We start from the raw sequence: 18,184 nt of genomic DNA on the forward strand, positions 1-18,184 counted from the left end.
GAGGCAAATCTTGAAAATCAATTCTCTGCATTTTCAAAGCGATTAATTATTCCTAATGATCTTCCTCGCCCTTCAGAGATGTGGTGAGATCTTCCTCTCCTTTGATCTCAGTAACCCTGGAAATCCACAGAGACATTTCAGTGGGATAGAAGATCTCACCACGTTTATAAGGTGAATGAGTAGTGATATTTTATATAAAGCTTTAGAAAGGAGGGTCATGTGTAGAGGAAAAGCTGAAGAGTCATCTCTCAGGTGTATTCTGGGTAGATGTTTGGTAAGTCTTTAAAATTTCTCTCCACAAAGGGAATAGCAGATATTCTATATATATATATATATATATACACTCCACTCTAAAAAAGTTCTGGAGCTTGTTTGGGGCGATTGTTGCACATAGGGCAGCCCAGTCAAAATGAATGGTCTACCCTATGCGTGATGAGTGAGTGCGGCTTGACACCTGAGTGACTCCATCCACTCCCTCCTATGTTCTTCTTTAAAGCTGGCCATACACTATGTAATCTGTACAATGTCCTTTAGATGTCCCATCATCAGATTGTATAGTGTATGCTGATCATTACAGAACCCAGGACACACTTCTCCTGATTACAATATTACAGCTCTATCCACATCGGCCGTTATCTGATCGCTCAGCTCCTGCACACTCTGCCAAATGAACGATCTATAGCTGTGTATTTAGTGAGAACAGTGATTACTGATTGCATAGAAAAAACATGTACCTGAGGAGGTGGGTGGAAGGGGGAGGGTAGATGGTGCAGGGTGTGTCCAGGAAGTAAAGGAGAAGTGATTATCCACTTAAGGACTGAGCTTCTTTCTGAGATTTGGTGTTTTTATTAGAAAATCAATTAGAACCCCCAAACATTATAAAAAAATAAATAAAAAATTTTAAAACCCTAGAGAATAAAATGGCGATCATTGCAATACTTTATGTCACACCATATTTGCACAGCGGTCTTACAAGCGCACTTTTTTTGGAAAAAGAAAAAAAAATATTAAAAAATAAGATAACAGTAAAGTTAGCCCATTTTTTGTATATTGTGAAAGATAATGTTACGCCGAGTAAAATGATACCCAACATGCACGCTTCAAAATTGCGCCCGCTTGTGGAATGGCGACAAACCTTTACCCTTAAAAATCTCCATAGGCGACGTTTAAAAAATTCTACGGGTTCTTTTAAGTTACAGAGAAGGTCTAGGACTAGAATTATTGCTCTCGCTCTAACGATCGCGGCGATACCTCACATGTGTGCTTTGAATACCGTTTTCATATGCGGACGCTACTCACGTATGCGTTCGCTTCAGCACACAAGCTCGGCAGGATGGGGCGCGTTTAATTTTTATCTTTTATTTTACCTTTTATTTTTTACACTGTTCTTTAAACAAGGAATGCAAATATCCCTTTGTAAGGGGTTAGCTCGGTAGCGGGGGTGTGTGACCCCCTGGATGGGATCACTACACACTGAACGATACAGAGAAACAGCCGAAGACAAAAACAAAGAATTTGGTTTATTCTTCCATCTTGCTGGAAACAAGTGCAAGCATCCAAACAGCATAAATAAAATAAACCCTGGCCACTTGGGGCGTCTACCTTCACCACACAGGAACCTACCTATGGAGTCCGGCACAGCCTAGTGCTGAGCAGACACTGCTGGGCATACAACAGAAAAACAAATAGGGCCAGATTCTCAAAAGAGTTACACCGGTAAATCTACAGCTACACCGGCGTAATTCGAAAATCCCGCCGGTGTATCATTGTTTTGTATTCTCAAAACAAGATACGCCGGAATTAGGCTAGGATCCGACTGGTGTAAGTCACTTACACCATCAGATCCTAAATGCAATACTACGCAGGCCGCTAGGTGGCGTTTACATTCAGGTCTCATTTGACTATGAAAATGAGCCTGATACGCCGATTCCCGAACGAATTTGCGCCGCCTCGTCGTCGTTTCCGTCGTTTCCGTTGTTTCCGTAAGCGTAAGGTTACCCCTGCTATATGAGGGGTAACCTTACGCCAGTCCGCCGTATGCCATGTTAAGTATGGCGTCAGGTCCGCGTCGTCTTTTTCCGTCGGTTACGTTGTTTTACTAAGTCGTTCGCGAATACGACTTGACGTCAATGACGCTCACGTCGGCATCATTGACGTTTTCCGTTGTGAGCTAGAGCATGCGCACTGGGCTATTTTTACGTCTGGCGCATGCGCAGTTCGATTGGCGCGGGGGCACGCTTAATTTGAATACAAGCCGCCCCCTTTGAATTATGCGGCCATACGCCGGGCCATTTACACTACGCCGCCGCAAATTACGGAGCAAGTGGTTTGTGAATATGGCACTTGCTCAAGTAATTTGCGGCGGCGTGGTGTAAATGGCTTACACTACGCCAACGCGGAATCTATGAGAATCTGGCCCATAGTCTTTTTGATTTTTATCACACAGAAAAATCAACAGCACCTCACCTCTTCAGAAGTATTTCTGTTCACTGCTCTCCTTCACTCAAAAAGCCTCAGGATGCAGCCTGGAATACTTATAGAAACCTTAATTGCCTCATTCTGAACAGCTGAAGTTTTCCAACGCCCTTAAACCTTTCTGGCTACTTCTGCAGCCGACACCCGATAATAATTGGTGTATTGTCTAAACAAGGCAGAAATGTATCTCCCGTCTGTGACAACACCCACAGATTTACCTGACTTCCTTTCACACATTGTAATAGAAAAAAGCATGACAGGTCCTCTTAAATATGAGATCTGGGGGTCAAAAAGATATCACATCTCATATTTACACTAAAATGTAATACAAAATACAATTGTAATTTAAAAAAAATCTCAAACAAATTTCCCTTTAAGATCTATGAGCGGAAGTGATGTTTTGACGTGGCTTCCACCCTGCTATGGTATGGAGACGGGTGGGTGTCATCTTCCCCTCACTCATCTCCATACCCAGCCAGCAGATAGATGTGATTGCCTCCACCGCTACCGACAGCTCCGGTTAGCAGCAGAGGGCACGGGAGAGTGGCGGGAGGGCCCTCTCCCGCCACCGATAAAAGTGATCTTGCTGCGAATCTGCAACATAGACCACCATTTTCGGAAACCGGACCCCCGGCAAAGAGGAGAATACCGGGGTTATAGAAGCAAGCTGCTGCCATAACAGAGATATCCCTCTACAAACAGCCGACGTATATCGGAGTGCGGAGGTCCGCAAGTGATTATACAGCCAGCTGGACACTGAGGTGGGGGGTGTAAGATAAACAGAAATAAGTACATTAATGGTATATTGTACATGGGGGGGGGCTGGGATTTAGGAGGGGAACATAAACATGGTTTGTCAATGCAGGGTTGTCTGATAAAGGGGGCGGAGCTCTGCATATGATCCCCGCCCATCCCCAACATCAGAGGTTGGACTTGACAGCTCCACTCACTGTCACTGCTCAGGTCACTGCCATAAGGTGCAGATCGAGGGGGCAGTACAATGGGAAACCCTGGGGGGTGTTTGGACATCCGTATTGGAGATCAGCATCTCCGTCCAGCATCCTTCCCTGGGGAGCTACTGACCCCCCCACAGAGCAGAACATATAGAGAGACCAGCTGTACCCACCAATCACTGTGCCCGCCAATCACTGCGCCCGCCAATCACTGCGCCCGCCAATCACTGCGCCCGCCAATCACTGCGCCCGCCAATCACTGAACCCGCCAATCACTGAACCCGCCAATCACTGCATCCACCAATCACTGCACCCGCCAATCACTGCGCCCGCCAATCACTGTGCCCACCAATCACTGAACCCAACAATCACTGCGCCCACCAATCATTGAACCCGCAAATCACTGCACCCACCAATCACTGAGCCCACCAATCACTGAACCCAACAATCACTGCGCCCACCAATCATTGAACCCGCCAATCACTGAACCCACCAATCACTGAACCCACCAATCACTGAACCCACCAGTCACTGTGCCCACCAGTCACTGTGCCCACCAGTCACTGAACCCACCAGTCACTGTGCCCACCAGTCACTGTGCCCACCAGTCACTGTGCCCACCAATCACTGAACCCAACAATCACTGCGCCCGCCAATCATTGAACCCACCAATCACTGCACCCGCCAATCACTGAACCCACCAATCACTGCACCCGCCAATCACTGAAACCACCAATCACTGCACCCACCAATCACTGCACCCACCAATCACTGCACCCACCAATCACTGCACCCGCCAATCACTGAACCCACCAATCATTGCACCCACTCAGAAGGCGGATCCAGGATGGTGGAGCGGCACCGCCTCCAAGTCACCAAACAGACACAACATCTGAAGGGAGAAGGTTTACTCACTCTTCTATCAGAACTCCATCTCAACTGTCTGCTGCACCGACCTCTTCTCCCCTGCAGAGTCCTCACCATCTCCAGCCTCTTCTCCTCTGCAGAGCCTCTGGCTCTAATCAAGTGCTTCAAAATACACCCCCCCTGCTTATCCCCGCCAGAGTGATTCATGTGTCTGGCGTCCTGAAAGGGGTCGCCACGGGCCGCCACTGGTGCAAGAATATTGTTTTTTGTGGAAAACACAGGCACAGCAGCCTATTCAAATGAAGGGGCCACAAGTGTGAACCAGAGCTAAAGGAGATGTATGGCCAAAGCTTGTTTGTCTGTACTTCTCCTATGGATCACAGGGGTGCAGTTTGTTCGGGACTCCTGTGACCCGGATTCAGCCGACAACGGGCTGAAGTCTGCTGTTGGCTGATGTCACAGAGCTGGCTTGTGCTTGAAAAACCACTGCGCAAATACCACGTGACATAAAACAATTGCAATTTTATTCTCTAGGGTCTCTGCTAAATATATATATAATGTTTGGGGGTTCATTTTCTAGCAAACAAAACTGATTGTTACTTGTAAACAACAAATGTCAGAAATAGGCTGAGACATGAAAGGGTTAATCATAATAAAATATTGACATGAATTGTACATTATATGATGATTATATATCGGGGGGGTTTCACCATTTCACGGGACATACTGACCACCATTGTACACCATGAAGAAACCTCCACTCACTGACCACGCCCACTTGCTGGTCACACCCACAGGTAGCGCACCCCATCCCCCCTCCAAGTTTTTTCTCTATCTTATCTTCTTAACATTTGGTAGTCATATCCCAAACATTCTAATGCCGCGTACACACCATCACTTTTTGTGATGAAAAAAAACGACTTTTTAAAAACGTAATTTTAAATGACCGTGTGTGGGGGAAAACGTTGTTTTAGGTCTTCTGAAAAACAACCAAAAACAAAATTCGAGCATGCTTCAATTGTTTGTGTCGTTTTTTGTGTCACAAAAAATCACCGCGTGTAGCTAAAACAATGTTTAAACGGAAGTTTTTAAACCCGCGCATGCTCAGAAGCGAGCTTCAATGGAAAAGAGTGCTGAACGTAACCGCGCTTTGCTAGAGCATTGTGAAAAAACGATGGTGTGTAGGCAACTTCGTTTTTGAAAATGAAGTTTCAAAACGTTGTTTTTCTTCACAAAAAATTATTTTTTTTTTCATAAAAGAAAAACGACCGTCTGTACGCGGCATTAGAAGTATCTTCTTAGAATCTTTGAGGAAAAAATGCCGATGTCCGCGGTCATTGTGCTCAGTAAAGAAACAGGCGGTATTGGACTGGTGCTCAGTGGTGGGATGGGGGGCTCCGAGGGTACAGTAGGGTGGACAGGGGGGAAGTGGGAGGACAGAGAGGGGACAGGGGGCAGTAGGGGAACACATGGGAGGATGGGACAGTAGGGGAACACATGATAGGACAGGGGGCAGTAGGGGGACTCATGATAGGACAGGGGGCAGTATGGGAACATATGATAGGACAGGGGGCAGTATGGGAACATATGATAGGACAGGGGGCAGTAGGGGGACACATGGGAGGATGGGGCAGTAGGGGGACACATGGGAGGACAGGGGACAGTAGGGGGACACATGGGGGGACAGGGGGCAGTAGGGGGACACATGGGGGGACAGGGGGCAGTAGGGGGACACATGGGAGGACAGGGGGCAGTAGGGGGGCTCATGGGAGGACAGGGGGCAGTAGGGGGACTCATGGGAGGACAGGGGGCAGTAGGGAGACAGAGGTGTGGGCATTTTGGCAGCAGGGGAACAAATGGGAGATGGGCCATTGGCAGGAAATAGGGGGAACCATTGGGAGGACAGGGGACAGTAGGGGAACACATGAGAGGACAGGGGGCAGTAGGGTGTCTGATGGGAGAGGAGGCATTGGCAGGAAATAGAGGAGGACAGGGGGCACTGGGGGACAGAGGTGTGGATGGGTTGTAGTGGGGTGAATTAGGAGATGAATACCTGGCGGATGGTCCCTCTTGGCTCCTCTGTTGAGTCTTCTATGATCGGGTGACTTCTGACTCTTCCCAGCACGGTCTCCACAATCAGGGGAAAGTTCTCCTCCGTGTCCCCGATGGAAGATGGAGGCTTCTTGTCCTGGCTGAGAGGTGTGAGGGACGTTCTGTGTCTGCACTACGGATCTGGGAAGACTCCAATCACATTGTGAGCCAGCTTCCTCACAGGGGCCCCTCCCCCACAGAGGCCTCAGGGCCATGCTGACTACAAACAAACACAGTGTGGGGGAGGGGGGAATAACAAAGAGGACCCCTCCCCCCATTCTCCCACAGATGCCCCTGAGGCAATGCTGACTACAAACACAGGACAGGGAGGGGGGATCACAAAGAGGACCCCTCCCCCATTCTCTGGGATGACACAATAGAATCTCATTCCAGGTTGGTCATGTGAAGAAGGTTTGTTGGACGTTCTTCTGGTTAGTGGAGGGAAATGAACGTTGATTATTGAGCGCAGTGAGGAGAAGATTGGGAGGAGCAGGATGGGGAATGTTTCTCTCTCATATTGCACCCCCCGGGGGATCACCTCATACACTTCATCTTCTACATGTGCTGGACGCCATGACACTCATTTCTTGGGGGAAACTTTCTCCCGGAGATCTTGGAGGAGATGAAAGGAATGTTGTATGAGGCATGTGTGAGACGAGGCACATGACATCACACGCCCCGCCTTCTGCATGCGCGGTGTAACATACATTTTCATACTGGCGGTGTGGGGGATGGGAGGTACAATAAGGGCTTCAGCAGGGATTGGATGGAATTGGTTCCATGTATTGGCTTGCTGGTTGTACACGGGTCAGTCTATTGATCGATTTGTGTACAACCAGTCTGTCAGGTTTTTCCTGAATCATCAATACCACCGGCTATAGGCGGCAAAACACCGATCATTGTATTCTGATGGTGGGGGAGGGTCTCCTCTGTCAGAGCATAATAGCACAGCGGGAGGGATTCTCAGCAACATGTAAAAACACAAAGGCCCAGATTCTCAAAGGACTTACGACGGTGCAGCGCCTTGTACGCCGTCGTAAGTCCTCACCTGGCCCGTCGTATCTATGCGCCTGATTCTTAGAATCAGTTACGCATAGATATCCATGAGATCCGACAGGCGTAAGTCTCTTACGCCATCGGATCTTAACTGCAATTTTTTTTTTGCCCGCTAGGTGGCACTTCCGTCGATTTCCACATCGAGTATGCAAATTAGCTAGATACGCAAATTCCCGAATGTACACGTGGCCGACGCAGTAAAGTTACGACGTTTATGTTAGGCTTTTCCCGGCGTAAAGTTGCCCCTGGGTCTATGAGGCGCAGCCAATGTTAAGTGTGGCCGTTGTTCCCGCGTCGAAATTTTAAAAAGTTACGTCGTTTGTGTAAGTCGTCCGTGAATGGGGCTGGACGTCATTTACGTTCACATAGAAACCAATGACGTCCTTGCAACGTCAATTAGAGCAATGCACACTGGGATATTTTACGGACGGCGCATGCGCAGTTCGTTCGGCGCGGGGACGCGCTTCATTTAAATGATACACGCCCCCTACCCGCCGAATTTGAATTACGCTGAATGATTTACGCTACGCCGCCGCAACTTTACAGGCAAGTGCTTTGTGAATAAAGCACTTGCCTGAAAAACTTGCGGCGGCGTAATGTAAATGAGATACATTACGCCCGCACAATTTTGCGGCGATCTACGAGAATCTGGGCCAAAGTAGCTAAAACCCGGGACTACATAGAAACATCATCCACACTTCTATTAACCCCTCCTATACCGACCACTCCTCCCCCTCCCATACCGGACACCCCTCCCCCTCCCATACCGGACACCCCTCCCGTACCGGACACTCCTCCCCCTCCCATACCGGACACCCCTCCCCCTTCCATACCGGACACCCCTCCCCCTTCCATACCGGACACCCCTCCCCCTCCCATACCGGACACCCCTCCCCCTTCCTGCCCAGGACAATTTTCAGATTTCGGCGCTCTCATGCCACGTACACACATTCGTTTTTCGGCATGTAAAAAACAATGTTTTTCAGCCTCTAGAAAAAACGATGTTTTTTTCCAACTTCATCATTAAAACGACCTTGCCTACACACGATTGTAAAAAAAATGCTCTAGCAAAGCGCGGTGACGTACAACAGGTACGACGCACTATAAAGGGGAAGTTCCATTCGGATGGCGCCACCCTTGGGGCTGCTTTAGCTGATTTTGTGTTAGTAAAAGACAATTTGCGCTTTTCTGTCTGTTACAGCGTGATGAACGTGCGATCTCCATTATGAACGCTAGTTTTACCAGAACGAGCGCTCCCGTCTCATAACTTGCTTCTGAGCATGCGCGGATTTTTCACGTTGTTAAAGCCCACGCACGATAATTTTTTACAAACGAAAAATGACATTGTTTAAAACGTCGTAAAAAAATGGAGCATGTTCAAATTTTTTTTTGTCATTTTTCAGAACCCGAAAAATGCCGTGAAGCCCACACACCATCGTTTTAAATGAAATTTTTTTAAAAAGTTGTTTTTTACATGGCGAAAAACGATCGTGTGTACGCGGCATCGCACTTTGAATGACAATTACTCCGTCATGTAACACTGCACACATAGGACATTTGTATCATTTTCTTCCCACAAATAGAGATTTCTTCTGGTGATATTTAATCATCTCGGGGGGTTTATTTTTTGCAAAATAAATGAGAAAATTCCAAACATTTTTTCTTAGTTTCTGTTACCGTATTTATCGCGGTATAACGCGCTCCCGCGTATACCGTGCACCCCTAAAGTTGCCCCCAATCCTGTGGAAATTTTTTTTTTGTACTTACAGTTTTGGTGTCTTGCGCGGCGTCCATCGGCGGCTTCGTCGGGTCCGGCGTCCTTCTGCGGCGTCCTCCCCGCTCGTTTCCCGCGCCGAGTTTTGAATACTGCGCCGACATATACAGAGCGCAGTACACTCGTGTATTGTCGGCAATGCTCGGCTACCTGCGCTGACGTCCTGTACGTCCAGGACGTGAGCGCGGAAGGAGCCGAGACTGCCCGACTATACCCGAGTATACTGTGCTCGGTATATGTCGGCGCAGTATTCAAAACTCGGCGCGGGTATCGGCGTATACCGCGCACCCACGATTTTGCCCTGATTTCCAGGGCAAAAAAGTGCGCGGTATACGCCGATAAATACGGTATATAATTTTACAAATTAGTAATTTTTCTTCTGCACTGATATTCAGGGCACTGATGGGCACTGATAAGGGGCGGCACTGATAAGGGGCGGCTCTGATATTCAGGGCACTGATGGGCAGTGATAAGGGGCGGCTCTGATATTCAGGGCACTGATGAGAAGACACTGATGGGCACTGATAAGGGGCGGCTCTGATATTCAGGGCACTGATGGGCACTGATGAGGGGCGGCTCTGATATTCAGGGCACTGATGGGCAGTGATAAGGGGTGGCTCTGATATTCAGGGCACTGATGGGCACTGATAAGGGGCGGCTCTGATATTCAGGGCTCTGATGGGCACTGATAAGGGGCGGCACTGATGAGGGGCGGCTCTGATATTCAGGGCACTGATGGGCACTGATAAGGGGCGGCTCTGATATTCAGGGCTCTGATGGGCACTGATGAGGGGCGGCTCTGATATTCAGGGCACTGATGGGCACTGATAAGGGGCGGCTCTGATATTCAGGGCACTGATGGGCACTGATAAGGGGCGGCTCTGATATTCAGGGCACTGATGATCGGTGTAAACAATGTACTCTCTGTGCCCTATCAGACCCACCAGTTATCTCCTCTCCTTTCCTCACACAGAGACAGTGCATTAGGAATAGAAATGCCGATAACCAGCAAGTCTGTTTACATGTGACCTGCTATGATTGGACACAGCTGATCACATGGCAAAGGGCCCTTGTTGTTGACCCTTTACCCCAATCTGTGATCACAGAGCACACCCAATGCGTGCCCCATGGAGTTTGCGGGGGGCGCGCGTGTATTCACCACTTACCAACCACAATACATCTCTATACATTGGAGGTTGGAAGTGGTTTATCGGGATTTCAGATGAAGATATCGGCCATGACCCCGGTGCCGTTCTTTCTGCAGGCGGTCGACTTTCTTATGAAATCTGTCTGAGACGCTCACAAGCCGCTGGACTAGTTTCTGAGGCGGCGGCCTTACTGTTTCCGCTGGTTCACCCGAGAAACGTGTGGCTGCTAGCATTGGCCATCAAAGCATTAGAACTCTACTCAAGTGATGGTGAACTCATGGCATGCAGAGCCCTCTCTGTGGGCACACCAGAGCTGCCACCACTGCCCGCCCTGTGACAAGGGGAGAAGCGAGCGTGGGCTGTCAGTGTATTTCCCCCTCTCACCCCCTTTCTCCCATCAAGCAGTACACTCTGATTCCTCCTACCTCCCAATTGGCTGCAGCCATGGACCAATGAGGAGCCAGGACAAGAAGACTATAGCTCTATTTTCATCAATTAAAGAAAAACTACAGCCCCAAAAATAGGAGGAGGGGCAGCCTGGCGCCCAGGAAAAAAAGGGCAGAGGGAGACGAGAGCGAGAGGAGTGCGGAGACGAGGGCGAGAGGAGTGCGGAGACGAGAGCGAGAGGAGTGCGGAGACGAGGGCGAGAGGAGTGCGGAGACGAGGGTGAGAGGAGTGCGGAGACGAGGGCGAGAAGAGTGCGGAGACGAGGGCGAGAGGAGTGCGGAGACGAGGGCGAGAGGAGTGCGGAGACGAGGGCGAGAGGAGTGCGGAGACGAGGGTGAGAGGAGTGCGGAGACGAGAGCGAGAGGAGTGCGGAGACGAGAGGAGTGCGGAGACGAGAGCGAGAGGAGTGCGGAGACGAGAGGAGTGCAGAGACGAGAGCGAGAGGAGTGCAGAGACGAGAGCGAGAAGAGTGCGGAGACGAGGGCGAGAGGAGTGCGGAGACGAGGGTGAGAGGAGTACGGAGACGAGAGCGAGAGGAGTGCGGAGACGAGAGGAGTGCGGAGACGAGAGCGAGAGGAGTGCGGAGACGAGAGGAGTGCGGAGACGAGAGCGAGAGGAGTGCAGAGACGAGGGCGAGAGGAGTGCGGAGACGAGAGCGAGAGGAGTGCAGAGATGAGGGCGAGAGGAGTGCGGAGACGAGGGCGAGAGGAGTGCGGAGATGAGAGTGAGAGGAGACTAAAGCCACAACAGCCCCATGAGAAGAGATTTGAGGTCTCATTGACACCAGATCTCTCCATAAAGAGGACCTGTCACCTCTTATTTCTATTACATGAGATCTCCATAAAGAGGACCTGTCATCTCTTATTTTTATTACATGAGATCTCTCCATAAAGAGGACCTGTCATCTCTTATTTCTATTACATGAGATCTCTCCATAAAGAGGACCTGTCACCTCTTATTTCTATTACATGAGATCTCCATAAAGAGGACCTGTCATCTCTTATTTTTATTACATGAGATCTCTCCATAAAGAGGACCTGTCATCTCTTATTCCTATTACATGAGATCTCTCCATAAAGAGGACCTGTCATCTCTTATTTCTATTACATGAGATCTCCATAAAGAGGACCTGTCACCTCTTATTTCTATTACATGAGATCTCTCCATAAAGAGGACCTGTCACCTCTTATTTCTATTACATGAGATCTCCATAAAGAGGACCTGTCATCTCTTATTTCTATTACATGAGATCTCCATAAAGAGGACCTGTCACCTCTTATTTCTATTACAAGGGAGGTTTATATTTCTTGTAATAGGAATATAAGTGATAAAAAATAAAGGGACGGTGTAAAAATAAAAAGTAAAATAAATAATAAAAATAAAAAGATTTAAAGCGCCTCCATCCCTCCCTGCGCACAAAGTTACAGTGTTAAAAAAAAAAATAGAGGGCCAGATTCACAAAAGAGATACGCCGTTGTATCTCTGAGATACGCTTGTCGTTTCTATGCGGCTGATTCATAGAATCAGGTAACGCATAGTTCTCACTAAGATCCGACAGGTGTAATTGACTTACACCGTCGGATCTTAGGCTGTAATTCTAGGCCGGCCGCTAGGTGGCGATTCCATTGCGGTCGGCGTAGAATATGCAAATGACTAGTTACGCCGATTCACGAAGGTACGCTTTGCCCGTCGCTCTAAATTTATGTAGTTTCCGTCGAGATACGCGGCGTAAAACTAAGGCTGCCCTCTTGGTGGTCTAGCCAATGTTAAGTATGGCCGTCGTTCCCGCGTCGAAATTTGAAAATTCACGTCGTTTGCGTAAGTCGTCCGTGAATGGCGCTGGACGGCATTTACGTTAACGTCGAAACCCATTACGTCCTTGCGACGTCATTTAGCGCAATGCATGTCGGGTAATTTTAGGGACGGAGCATGCGCAGTACGTTCGGCGCAGGAACGCGCCTAATTTAAATGGTGCCCGCCCCATTTGAATTAGGCGGGCTTGCGCCGGGCGGATTTACGCTACGCTGCCGCAAGTTTACAGGCAAGTGCTTTGTGAATCAAGCACTTACGCTGTAAACTTGCGGTGGTGTAACGTAAATGGGATATGTTACGCCGCCGCAGCGTAGCCAGATTCTATGTGAATCTGGCCCAGAATGTAAAGTAAGTGCCCCCCCATCCCCCGTGCTCACATGCAAATGTGAACGCACACGTATGTCCGGCCAGCGCTCGCACCACACATGTGAGGTATCACTGTGATCGTCAGAGCGAGAGCAATAATTCTAGCATCAGACCTCCTCTGTATGTCCAAAATGGTAACCTGTAAAGGCGTTTAAAGCGTCACCTATGTCGATTTTTAAGTATTGTAGTTTGTCACCATTCCAGGAGTGTGCGCAATTATAAAGTGTGACATGTTTGGTATCTATTTACTCGCTGTAACATCATCTTTCACATTATACAAAATAATTGGGGTGACTGTTGTGTTTTTTTTTCTACAAAAAACTGCATTTGCAAAACCGCTACACAAATACTGTGTGATATAAAAAATTGTAATAATCACCATTTTATTCCCTAGGGTCTCTGCTAGAAGTAAAATGTTTGGGTGATTCTAAGTCATGTTCTAGCAAAACATACTGATTTCAATTTGTAAACAAAAAGTGCCAAAAAAGCCTGGGGGGGTCAAGCGGTTAAAAGGGGGAGGGGTTCTCTTTAGATTGTAGTGAATGAGAAGCACATGGCACTGAGTGACTCCAGATGTGAGTCCCCCTCCCCCTCTCTCTGTGTTTGTAGTCAGCATGGCCCTGAGGCCTTTGTGGAGGAGGGGAGGGGCCCCTGTGAGGAAGCTGGCTCACAATGTGATTGGAGTCTTCCCAGATCCGTAGTGCAGACACAGAACGTCCCTCACACCTCTCAGCCAGGACAAGAAGCCTCCATCTTCCATCGGGGACACGGAGGAGAACTTTCCCCTGATTGTGGACACTTGTGAGCCGGAGGAAGAGAAGCCGAGAGATTTCCCCCTTCATGTCCAGTCACCGTGCTGGGAAGAGTCAGAACTCACCCGACCATAGAAGAGGAGCCAAGAGGGACCATCCGAGAGGACCCCAACCATAGAAGACTCATCAGAGGAGCCAAGAGGGACCATCCGAGAGGACCCCAACCATAGAAGACTCATCAGAGGAGCCAAGAGGGACCATCCGAGAGGACCCCAACCATAGAAGACTCATCAGAGGAGCCAAGAGGGACCATCCGAGAGGACCCCAACCATAGAAGACGCATCAGAGGAGCTTCACATCACCCTCCAGACCAGGACACCATCATCCAGGTATTCATCTCTCAATCAGTACCACTAACTCCCCCCACCCCCCGCTATCTTCCCCATCCACCCCTTTTTTCCACCACTGCCTCCTTGTCCACCTCTCTACCACTGAGCACCAATGCCCCCTTTCTCTCTACTGAATACCTATATTCCCATTTTTCCTAAAAAATCACTAATGTCCAACATTTCCCTTCATTGAATATCCCCCCCAACCCCACTGACCACAGATAACGGGCAATTTTTTCCCTCCCATTTCCCACTTGTCCACCCACTTCCCTGTCACCCCAACTGCCTCCCTGTTCACCCCATTTCCTCCCCGTCACCATGTTGTATGTTACTAGACTGCTCCCTAACCGTTCGAGTTCACCAGATTGTATGTAAGATCTGTATCTGCCTGTGTGTGGTCAGCCAGCTAGATATGTGTGGAGTCTCCCTCTAGTGGTGGTCAGAGGTATTTCAGGCTTTGCCAAGTCTATCACAGCTGGTTTTACTGGCTAGTAGAGATGGACTTGAGCGTTTTTCGCAACCCCATGTGCCCGATCCCGCCAGGAAGCCGGCATCGCAAAGCACTAATCACAGGCAGTGAGACATTTCCCGATCCGCAGCGGCACAGACCAGGAAATGTCTCACTGCCTGTTATTAGTGGTGTGCAATTCCGGCTTCCTGGCGAGAACCTGAACATGCCCGAGCCCATCTCTACTGACTACCAATAATCTCCCTCTCCTTCCCTCCTCCACCAAACAAGGTCCTCTCCTGGTTTTCTAGTTCCCGTGGGGCTTCCCTCCTTGTCATGTGTGTGGCAGTGGTGGGATAATAGAGTGTGTGTGCTGTTATACAGCTGTTACCCCTGTCTGGGGTGGGAACTTGGGGTCCTCCTGACAATCTGCCAGCGTGCTGGGTGATTTCTGTGGATATACAACAGAAGGTGATACCCTGTGTGTTGTCTGACCCCCCACATCCCTGTACCCCGATACCATAGTCTGTAACAGACTCCTCCCACTGACCACTATGGCTGAACATTGTTTTCATCCTGCTGACCACAGACCCAAATCATTTGTCCCCCCTGAGCAGCAGTATAAGGGGCACTATGACTATAATATTGTGCTGACCCCTCTACTCTATATATTGTGTTGTACATTACAATAGTGCTGACCCCTCTACTCTATATATTGTGTTGTACATTACAATAGTGCTGACCGCTCTACTCTATATATTGTGTTGTACATTACAATAGTGCTGACCCCTCTACTCTATATATTGTGTTGTACATTACAATAGTGCTGACCTCTCTACTCTATATATTGTGTTGTACATTACAATAGTGCTGACCTCTCTACTCTATATATTGTGTTGTACATTACAATAGTGCTGACCCCTCTACTCTATATATTGTGTTGTACATTACAATAGTGCTGACCCCTCTACTCTATATATTGTGTTGTACATTACAATAGTACTGACCCCTCTGCTCTATATATTGTGTTGTACATTACAATAGTGCTGACCTCTCTACTCTATATATTGTGTTGTACATTACAATAGTGCTGACCTCTCTACTCTATATATTGTGTTGTACATTACAATAGTGCTGACCCCTCTACTCTATATATTGTGTTGTACATTACAATAGTGCTGACCCCTCTACTCTATATATTGTGTTGTACATTACAATAGTACTGACCCCTCTACTCTATATATTGTGTTGTACATGACCAGCTACAGTAGTCGGGAATGACAGCGGTGACCCCGGAGGTGACACAATTCTTGTCATTCATGACAGAGAATATCGGGGGATGGGATGTTCTCCAAGCTCCTCCTACCTGACATTCACCATCTTGGACCTATCAGACGAAACACGGCAGGAAATAGCAGGGGGGAGGGGTGACACATTGTCTGTATTGTGATTGGCCGGTTCTCCAGCTATCCCGATCAATTCTACATGACGGCCAATCACTGGCTGAGAATAACACAAAGCTCTTTTCTCTATAAATCTCTTGAATACCAGAAGGATAAAGAATGTACATTGGTAGACAAGGGGTCAGTGAATGGGGCGGAGCTCTGCTGACTTCCATCATCCAATCACGTGTAAGTAAAACTCCATGTGTTTTATTTCTTTGCACGTGATTGGATATTCATTACAAAGTGACATTTCACCACATTCACTGATCTCTGGGGGAAATTTCTTTGAACATCCTATTTAGTAAATCCCCCCTCTGTCTGTACACTGAACTGTCCGGATTGCAGGTCTGGGGCCTCTAATGATCCAGCACAGCTGACATACATGACCTTCCTAATACCCCTCCCCCTCCTCTCCACCATACTTACTACAGACCGGCAGACTAGATCCTCCTTCTGCACCCTGACACAGGATGGGGGATGGGGGGGACATGTTCTCATGTAAGGTGACTGGATGAGATTTGGGGTCACACTTGTCTTTGCTGGTATATGGAAGATCACTTGTTGGTGGTAATGGAGGTGAACCCGGCAATGAAGCAGATCTACAGTACACCTCCCATCACTGTTCCCTCCATGATCCCGAGGTCAGATCTCCAGATCGCTCTTCTCTGTCTCCCCTGACAGAGCGCCCCCTTCTGGGACATTTTACATCTTATCTTGTAGCTTTGTGGTCATTAGACCTCACCAGGCAGTTGTTGGTGACAATCTGTCCAAGAGCGGTCTTTATTGTCGCAGACCCTCACTGCGTCCTTTCACCCCTCCCCCTCACTAATCTATAAACACTGTGCATCCCAAACACCGCACCCCTCACATTGCTGACTTAAAGGATAAGTCCCCCCTAAATTCCATTGTTGTAATCAAGAGAAGTGTGTCCTGGGTTCTGTAATGATCACCATACACTATACAACCTGGTACACTTAAAGGACATTGTACAATCAGATTGCATGGTATATGGCCATGGTATATATCTGCTGTTCCCTTTGTGGAGAGAAATTTAAAGACTTCTAGCTGGATTCAGCGAATAGTTGCGGCGGCGTAGCGTATGACATTTACACTATGCCGCCATAAGTTAGCGAGGCAAGTACATGATTCACAAAGTACTTGCCTGCTAAGTTACGGCGGCGTAGCGTAAATCGGGCGGGCGTAAGGGTGCCTAATTCAAATTAGACTGAGGGGGCGTGTTTATGCTAATGGGGGTGACCTGACGTGATTGACGTATTTTACGAACGGCGCATGCTCCGTCCGTGTACATATCCCAGTGTGCATTGCGGCAAAGTACGCCGCCTGGTCCTATTGGTTTCGACGTGGACGTAAATGACGTTAATCCCTATTCACGGACGACTTACGCAAACACCGTAAAATTTAAAAATTTTGACGCGGGAACGACGGCCATACTTAACATTACTATTCCAGCTATTTGATGGAATAACTTTACGCCTGATAATGCGTTATGCGTATCTGTACTGCATCGGCCGGGCGTACGTTCATGAATAGGCGTATCTAGTGATTTACATATTCTACGCCGACCGCAATGGAAGCGCCACCTACCGGTCAGCCTAAAAATTACACTTTAGGATACGACGGTGTAAGACACTTACGCCACTCGTATCTGAGCCTAATTTAAGCGTATCTGGTTACCAGAATACGCTTAAATTAGCGCTGGCGCAGATTCAGACTTAGGCTGGCGTATCAGTAGATACGCCAGCCTAAGTCTTTCTGAATCCACCTATTATCAAACATCTACCCAGAATACACCTGAGAGATGACTCTTCGGCTTTTCCTCTACACATGACCCTCCTTTCTAAAGCTTTATATAAAATATCACTACTCATTCACCTTATAAACGTGGTGAGATCTTCTATCCCACTGAAATGTCTCTGTGGATTTCCAGGGTTACTGAGATCAAAGGAAAGGAAGATCTCACCACATCTCTGAAGTGCGAGGAAGATCATTAGGAATAATTAATCGCTTTGAAAATGCAGAGAATTGATTTTCAAGATTCGCCTCCTATTGATTTCAATGAGGTTTGTATTTAAATCTGCAATGTTTTGGATTTTTAGGCGGCTTGCCTAAAGTCCCCACAAATCTGAACCCAAGAACTTTC

The 18,184-nt window shown here is 48.1% G+C and overlaps 2 protein-coding genes and 1 pseudogene across 3 annotated transcripts in view; 2 read left to right on the plus strand and 1 right to left on the minus strand.

Moving 5' to 3' along the window:
• The window catches only part of LOC120926518, a 574,555-nt pseudogene that overhangs the window by 86,740 nt on the left and 469,631 nt on the right, over nucleotides 1-18,184 (minus strand).
• Nucleotides 1-18,184, plus strand: part of LOC120928403 (zinc finger protein 300-like) — a 1,021,177-nt gene that overhangs the window by 56,517 nt on the left and 946,476 nt on the right. The window lies entirely within an intron of this gene.
• The window catches only part of LOC120928413 (zinc finger protein 300-like), a 46,444-nt gene that overhangs the window by 26,115 nt on the left and 2,145 nt on the right, over nucleotides 1-18,184 (plus strand). The window lies entirely within an intron of this gene.

Source organism: Rana temporaria, chromosome 2 (assembly GCF_905171775.1).
Source record: "Rana temporaria chromosome 2, aRanTem1.1, whole genome shotgun sequence".
Classification (NCBI taxonomy): domain Eukaryota; kingdom Metazoa; phylum Chordata; class Amphibia; order Anura; family Ranidae; genus Rana; species Rana temporaria.